The sequence below is a fragment of the Heterocephalus glaber genome, unplaced genomic scaffold, assembly GCF_053883595.1.
Source record: "Heterocephalus glaber isolate CG9 unplaced genomic scaffold, H.glaber_assembly_v1.0 deba00001504, whole genome shotgun sequence".
Classification (NCBI taxonomy): Eukaryota; Metazoa; Chordata; class Mammalia; order Rodentia; family Bathyergidae; genus Heterocephalus; species Heterocephalus glaber.
In genome coordinates, this window is record NW_028258324.1 from 40,411,645 (window position 1) to 40,420,032 (window position 8,388).

At 33.1% G+C, this 8,388-nt stretch overlaps 1 pseudogene; it reads left to right on the top strand.

The window, feature by feature from the left end:
* Positions 1–1,829: 1,829 nt before the first annotated feature.
* Positions 1,830–8,153, top strand: LOC101719866 (cyclin-A2 pseudogene; annotated as a pseudogene).
* The last annotated feature ends 235 nt before the right edge of the window (positions 8,154–8,388 follow it).

The following is an 8,388-nucleotide window of genomic DNA, read 5'->3' on the forward strand; positions in this document are numbered from 1 at the left end:
GCCCATTACTATTTATAGCAATACTATTTATGTAGTTGGGTGCATTAGTATTTGGTGCATATATATTTATGATTGTTACCTCTTCCTATTGGATTGTTCCCTTTACAAGGATGTAGTATCCTGCTTTGTCTCTTTTAATTAGTGTTGGTGTGAAATTCATTTTAGCTGCAAATACAATAGGTACTCCTATTTGGGGGGGGGGTTCTAGTCGAATGGAGTATTGTTTTCCACCCTTTAACTTTCAGTCCATGAGTTTCTTCTTGAATTAAATGTTTTCTTGGTATGCAGTATATTGTTGGATCTTGCTTCTTGGCCATTTCTTCCAGTTTAATTTTTTTGATTGGTGAATTGAGACCATTAACATTGATGGTCATAACTGATACGTATTGGCTTATCCTTGTCATAACTTGTTCTTTTTGTTGGATTCTCCTTGTTTGAATTTAATTTCTTTTCATGTCCAATGGATTCATTCTGCTGGGCTTCCTGGGGTTGTGGTTCTTATTGTCTTTTTCTAGGATATTGTTTAAAAATTTGAGAGTGCTGATTTAGCATTCATGAAGTTCCTCAGGTGCTCTTTGTTTTGAAAGTATCTTATTTTTCCATCAATTTTGAAATATAGTTTTTCAGGGTACCTTATTTTGGGTTGGACATTGTTTTCCTTTAGGGCTTGAAACACATTACTCCAGGCTCTTCTTGCCTTGAGGGTTTGTGTTGAGAAGTCTGCTGTGATTCTGATGGGCTTTCATTTTTATGTGATTTGTTTTTTTCTCTGACTGCTTGTAGAATTTTGTTTTTCTGTTGGGTTTCTGGAATCTTAACTATTAAATGCCTAAGTGTAGATCTTTTTTTATCAAGGCTAGTTGGAGTCCTACATGCCTCAATTATCTGTATGTCAAGTTCATTTCTCCTGCTTGGGAAATTTTCTGCCATTACTTCTGTGAAGAATTTTTTTACTTTGCCCTCTCTCCTGTTTCTTCATTGACTCTCATCAGTCTTATATTATTCTTCTTTGCATCATCTAGCAGCTGCTGGATTGATTTCTCATGGTCCCTTAATATTTTTAAGAAATTTTTCTCTTCCTGCTCCCTAATTACAATCCCATCTTCTATATCTCAAATTCTATCCTCACATTGGGTCATTCTGCTGCCTAAATTTTCAATGGAATTTTTAATTTCCTGCAAATCTCTTTGCATCTATTTCGTGGATTCCAACTATTTCCTATGTTGGGTTTCCATCATGTTCCTCAGTTCCTCTATTTTTTTTATCTGTGTCTGCTCTAGATTTATTAATCATGTCTTGCACTATGGACACAATCTCTGTTGTTATCTGAGAAATTATTTTTATTTCATTTTTTCCAGATCCTCTTTCATTGCCATTTCAGGGAGTCCAGTTGTTTGAGTATCAGATTGTTCCATCTCATTGCTCTTTGGGGTTGCCTTAGGTGATCTAGTAGTCTGGTTTTGAGCATTGTTTATGTTCTCTTTTTGTTTCAACAGATGCAGCCTGATTTGCTTTTGTTGAGGCAACTCTTAGCTTGCCCAGTGGTCTTCAATTCTCAGCAAGCCACTGAGAGGCCTTTTCTCTGCTGCTCCCTCCTGTGCCCATTTCTGAGTTCAGAATATTGGCCTTCTGGATCCCTGCACTGCCCTGTTGTCCAGGTGGGGTTCTGGGTGGGACTCTGTACAGTTGAAATGGTATCTGGGCATGCCTCTGGCTTGGGCCTACCCCTCTACATAGCTGTTGTCTGGGAGGGCCTTTAGCTGGGGGATGTGCACCTGAGTGGCTGGTGTCTGAGCAGGCTTCTGGCTGGGGTCTCCACTCACTTACCAATGGTGTCTGGGCAGTCCTCTGGCTGTTTGCTTGTGGACATAAGCACCTTGAGCACCTTGAGCACCTCTTCTCCAGGTGGCCCTTTGGCTGAGGCCTGTGGGCCCAAGCTGCTGAGGTCGAGGTGGGGCCCTGTCAAGGACCTCCCAACAACAGTGGCACTCTAGTCCCTGGGGGGCTTCTCACTGGGATCTGCACACTTACAGATGGATTTATTTGAATATTGACATGGATCATAGATAACTGAACTATCACAGGTAACTATTCTATTCAATGTTCAAAGAAATCTACATCATTTCATTAAAATTTTATAGTTATAATTCATAGTAAAATGTGCTAAAATATAACACTGTAAAATATTTAACTAGTGCCAAAATGGCAGAAAAGTGAGGGAGAAGAAAAAGAGCAAAACACAACATCAGTAACAGGTAGAAATACCAGTTATCAACACAACAGTATTAATCCTTTTAAATGAAAATTGTCTAAATCCAACAATTAAAGTAAAAATCAGGCAGGGGACTTAGCTTAGTGGTTTCACTGCCTGCTGCTCAAGCGCAAGTACCCGAGTTCGATCCCTGGTACCAAACAAACAAACAAACAAAGAATAAAGACAATTTTTAAAAAATAAAATAAAAAAAATAAAGTAAAAATCACCTGAGTACATAGTAAAACTATAGCCAATTTTACATATTAAACTAAGAAGATGGTGATAGACATAACATGGTAATTCTACTGTAGAAATAGCATAACTAAACATAACATAGTTAAGTCTGTAATTCTAATCTAAGTAAAATTTTGAGCTACATGAATTTCAGTCAAGACAGACTGCAGAATAAAGAAAATATCAGGAATTGAGAAGCATATAACACAATAATAATAGCATTAAATATCCAAAAGACACAAAGAATTTTAAATATGCACATATTTAACAATGTACCAAAATACATAGGGCAAAATCGACACAAGTGAAAGGAGAAATGAGTAAATTTATTGTTATAACTGCATATTTCAACACCCTTCTGTAAGTGACCATATATTAATTTTTCAGAAGTTCAATAAAGATAAAATTGACCTGAATAACAGTATGGACAATTTGATCTTATTAATAATTATATAATAGTCAAACAACATCAACAAAATTTATTCTATTAACATTAATCAATACAGATTATATTCTGGGACATGAGTTCCACAACACTAGATATAAAGAAAGAGAAATCATACTAAAGTAAACTAGAAATTAATAAAGGAAATATAACAGGAAATTTCTCATATGACAGCCTTCTAGATAATACATAAGTCCAAAAAAAGAAAGTTTCAAGAAAAATAACATAATGAAATGAGGTTGGAAATCCAATTTACAATTCATGGGATGCATTGCAAAACTCTAATGAAAGAAAATATATCCTACTAAATATATAAATAAGAAAAGAAAAATAATGTAAATTAATATCCCAAACTTTTATGTAAGAAAAAAGGAAGGAATAATTATAAACCTATAGTACCTGAAGAATAAAATAAATATAACAGCAGAAATCTATAAAGCTGAAAGTAAAATGAATGCAAAAAATTAAAAAATGCAAATTCTTAAAAAAGATTAATACACTGATAAGATTTTAAATATGTTAACAAAAATAAGAGAGAAAAGGTTATTAAATTAAATGTCATAACTTTTAATTTTATAATATTATAAAAATAATAATGAATATCATTAAAAATTCTACGGTGGTAGACCTGATAACTTAGATGAAATAGATTATTTCCTTTAAAAAAAAAAGTTCCCAAGCTCACAGTGTGATAAATGTACTCATATGGTTCTTTGTCTATTAAAGGGATTGAATCAATAATTCCTCCTCTTCAAAAAGAAAATACCAGGCTTAGAAGGGGTCCTGGGAGGACTGTACCAAAATTGTGCAAAATTAATTGGCCTTTTTTAGCTCTAAATTTTTTGATTGAGAATTTATGATCACCAAAATGGCATAAATACAATATGGAAATCTTTACGCTGATGATCACTCCATTTTAGATTTCTGGTTAGTTTGAGAAAGAATTCCTATGTTTCAGATGGCAAATAAATATCACAGCAAATAAATAATCAATAAGAAAAGAAAAATTGAAAGATAAACTGTGTTTCTTCCATCCCTCATCTCTTTACTTTTAAACTTTTTACTACTTTACTACCTTATATAATTGAAATTCAATGATCCATTACTAATTCAAAATAGAACAATAATTTCTTTGTATGCTGTGTAGAATTTTGAATTGTACCTGAAAGAAAATAAATATCCATAAAAGTGTCAATCACAGCTAAATTTCCCTTGGGCCATAAAGAGCTCCTTTTATTTTCACACATAATCTTTTTAAATAAAGAAAAATGACATAAAATATCACATTGCCCATATAATCTTCTGAAAATTTGGTGATAGTTTGTTCTCATATTATTTAAGGTATTTTAGATCAAATAAAATAAAAGATATCCCTGTAAATCATTATGTTTTTCTAGCATGTCCATAATACCCAGTATTTGATAACTTTTACTCTTAACATACTATAAATCAACCTCACTTATAACTGCACATAAAACCGCATATGATTTATGAAATATAGGAAATTTTAAGATGAAATACAATAGATATTTATTTTACATTTGGAAAAAATCTTTTACCATTTAAATAAAATACTGTTGTATTTTGCTATACAGAGTCATTTCAATAATGCTTAACAAGAAGCCACACGTCAATTCATATGGAATAAAGAACAAAATCCTAGGAAAATTATAGAATAAAATACTTGATGTTTTAAAGGATCTAATGCAAAAACATTCCTTGCTCCTCCTAATTCTTCAAAGTGGAATTTTCCTCCTGACCCAACCACTAACAGTTATTTGAAACATGATTAAATGGTAGAACACAGTTGTGACAATTCATATTGCTGAGAGAGCAATGTCTTTAATTGTTTAAAGAATCTCCAAGTACTGTAAGAGGAAAGTTACACAATTCTCAGATCTCCTAATAATTCAATTGATAGAGACATAGAAGAGGAATAGTCAACAAGATGTCTGATGTCCTTTATGTCATATAGAATGACATGAGTAGTTTGGAATGCTGTTCACTCACTGGGTTATAATGAAAATGGGAAAATACATAACCAAGATGTGCGTTTCCTGCCAAAAAAAGAGTGCATAATGTACAATGACCAGACTGAAGGTATATTTTTCTCAATGTAGCTATAGTTTTCAACTTCTGCAGCCTACAGTTAACAGCATCAGAAAATTACTAGGGAAAATTATGTATCCAGTATAATAACTTCAATGACATTAAATTAGAATGGCCAAAAATAGTGATGAAGCCTTTATCTCAGAAACTAGTGAAATACAATTTTAAAAATAATGAACCAAAATAATAATAGGATGTGAATTATAGAGAAAGCAAAACATATCAAAAAATTAAAATCTCAGTGAATAACTATGAAAGATGTAACAGCAGCTTAAAAGAAATTGTGTGCTACTTAACAAGGACAATTCTGAAAAAAAAATGTATTGCCAATTATATCATTGCACATGTAGCATAATGTGCTTATGCAAATCTAAGTATTATGAGTCAAACACTAGACTTAGCATTTTACATAATCAAAAAACTCAGTACACAGGAAATACAAGAGGTTGCTGGAAGTGTAGTATTGCCTATTCCTCAACAGAATATTTTTTATAAATACAAAAAATACTGTATTTTTATTGACATATCCTTACAATACATAAGTTAAATTTGATTGGGTCCATATATAAATCTTATCTTGATCATTTTCCACACCTTTCTCTCACAGCTTTCACCTCCTCACTTTTCAATTTCCAAAATGTCTACCTCTCTGTTTCCCACTATCTCTCCTTTATTTTACTGTTAAATTTATTTATATCATCAGTTACTCAGATAAGAGAAACCATGTGATTTTCATAATGTCTGTGTCTGATTTATTTCAACTAATATTACTCTCATGTCATTTCTGAAAATGACATGAATGTGTTCTCTTTATGGATGAAAATTTCATTTTGTACACTGAATTTTTCTTAATCTATTCATCTGCTGATAGGCATCTAGAATGTTTCCAGGGATTAGCTTTTGTATAGTATAGTATGGTGACTGTAATTGTTTTAGAAATATATCCTAAAAAGGTATAGCTGGGTCAAATAGAATTTATAGTTTTAGTTTTTTGAGGAAACTCCATACTGATTTCCATATTTCCATAGTGGTTGTATTTGTTTACATTCCCAATAATAATGCAGAAAGATTACTTTTTCCTCATGTCCTCTCCAGCATTTGTTGTTTTTTGTGTTCTTCATGATAGCCATTTTGCCTGGAGTAAGATGGAATCTCAGAGATTTTGATTTCCATTTCTCTAATGAATAAAGATACTGCACATTTTTTCACGGATTTACTGGCCATTTATACTTATTCTTGGGAGAATAGCCTCTTCAGTTTATTTCTCCATTTTTTGATTGAAACATCTATTTGGGGGGGGTTGTTATTTATGTATTCTCTATATTATTTCTCAGAAGTGTAGCTGGCAAAAAATATATTTCCAACTTTAATGGTATTTTTTTCATTCTGCTCATTGTTTCTTTCTCTGTTTACTAGCTTTTTAATTTGTGGTAGTCTCATTTGCTTATTATTACATATTATACATATTACATATTATTACATTATCTACATATTATCCTTTATAATAAGATCCAACACATAGCAGAACCAAAAAAACTAGACCAGAAGGCTCTAAGAGCTAATAAATTCAAAAAATCAACACAAAGAAATGAATAGCAATTCTATACACCACTAATGAACCTATAAAGAAAGAAATTAGAAAAACAATATCATTCACAGTATCTTCAAAAATTTAAATAACTAGAAATTAGTGTATTCAAGGAAGTAGGAGACCTCCTTAATAAAAGCTATGATATTAGGAAGAAAAAGATTGAAAAGTATGTTAAAAACTGGAAAGTCATTCTTTGTTCTTAGGCAGAATTGGAATAATTAAAATGATTATATTAGCAAAAGTGATATATTGTTGGAGACTGCAATATTGATTATATCCCAAAGCAGGCTGTAGTGTAGACTGTGTAGTGTTAAACCCAAAATTGGCTTGTTTTGATAAGTGAGTCCAGCCAATGCCCACTTGCTGAGGTCAGAGTAACACCCCCAAATTCCATTCCCACAACTAAAACCTTCTTACTAGAAGGGCAATGTTCTAATAACAACCCTATATTTTGTCTATTCTGTTCCTCATTGAAGAATGCTTTGTCTTGTCTTTTATGACCTTTTTAATATTAATTTCCAAAGAAACTGCATGACTGCTCACCCTCACATGTAGCTCACCTTTACCCCGAGCTGAAAAACCAGAGTGAAAAAATGTTCTAGGTTTTAATACAGCTGTTGCTTTACTGGAACCAAAAAAACCACTGGTACCTCTTGATTATCCAATAGATAGTAGTTTTGACTTACCACATACTATGGACATGTTGATTGTATTTGAAGAGGAAAAGCCAGTGAGTGTTAATGAAGTACCAGACTACCATGAGGATATTCACAGGTACCTTAGGGAGATGGAGGTAAAATGTAAACCTAAAGAGGGTTACATGAAGAAACAGCTAGACATCACCAACAGTATGAGGCCTACCCTCATGGCCTGGTTAGTTGAAGTGGGAAAGAAATATAAACTGCCGAATGAAACCCTGCATTTGGCTTTGAACTACATTGATAGGTTCCTCTCTTCAATGTCTGTGCTGAGAGGAAAGCTTTAGCTTGTGGACCCTGCTGCTATGCTGCTAGCCTCAAAGTTCAAAGAAATATACCCCCCAGAATTTGCAGAGTTTGGGTGCCTTTCAGATGATACTTATAGGAAGAAATAAGTTCTGAGAATGGAACATCCAGTTCTGAAAGTCCTTGCTTTTGACTTAACTGCACCAACAGTAAATCAGTTTCTTACTCAACACTTTCTGCATCAGCAGCCTGCAACTGCAAAGTTGAAAGCTTAGGAATATTTTGGAGAGAATTAAGTTTCATAGATGCTGACCCAAACCTGAAGTATTTACCATCAGTTATCGCTGGAGCTGTCTTTCATTTAGAACTCTACACAGACACAGGACAAAGCTGGCCTGAATCATTAGTTTGAAAGACTGGATATACCCTGAAAGTCCTAAGGCTTGTGTTATGGACCTTCATGAGACCTACCTCAAAGCACCACAGCATGCACAACAGTCAATGAGAGAAAAGTACAAAAATTCGAAGTATCATTGTGTTTCTCTCCTCAATCCCGCAGAGACACTAAATATGTAACAGTGAAACACTGCCCTTGTTCAATCACTCAGAGCACATGGTGCACAGTTTTTACCTTAGGTTTTAATTTCACAATCATTCTGAATATAGAAATTATGCCCAAGAACAAATTATGATATCTATTCCTTTTTAAATGGTTTTAATTTGTATATATTTTGTACATGTATCTACCTTATATATTTGGCTAATTTTAAGTGGTTTTGTTAAAGTATTACTGATGCCAGCTGTCAGGACA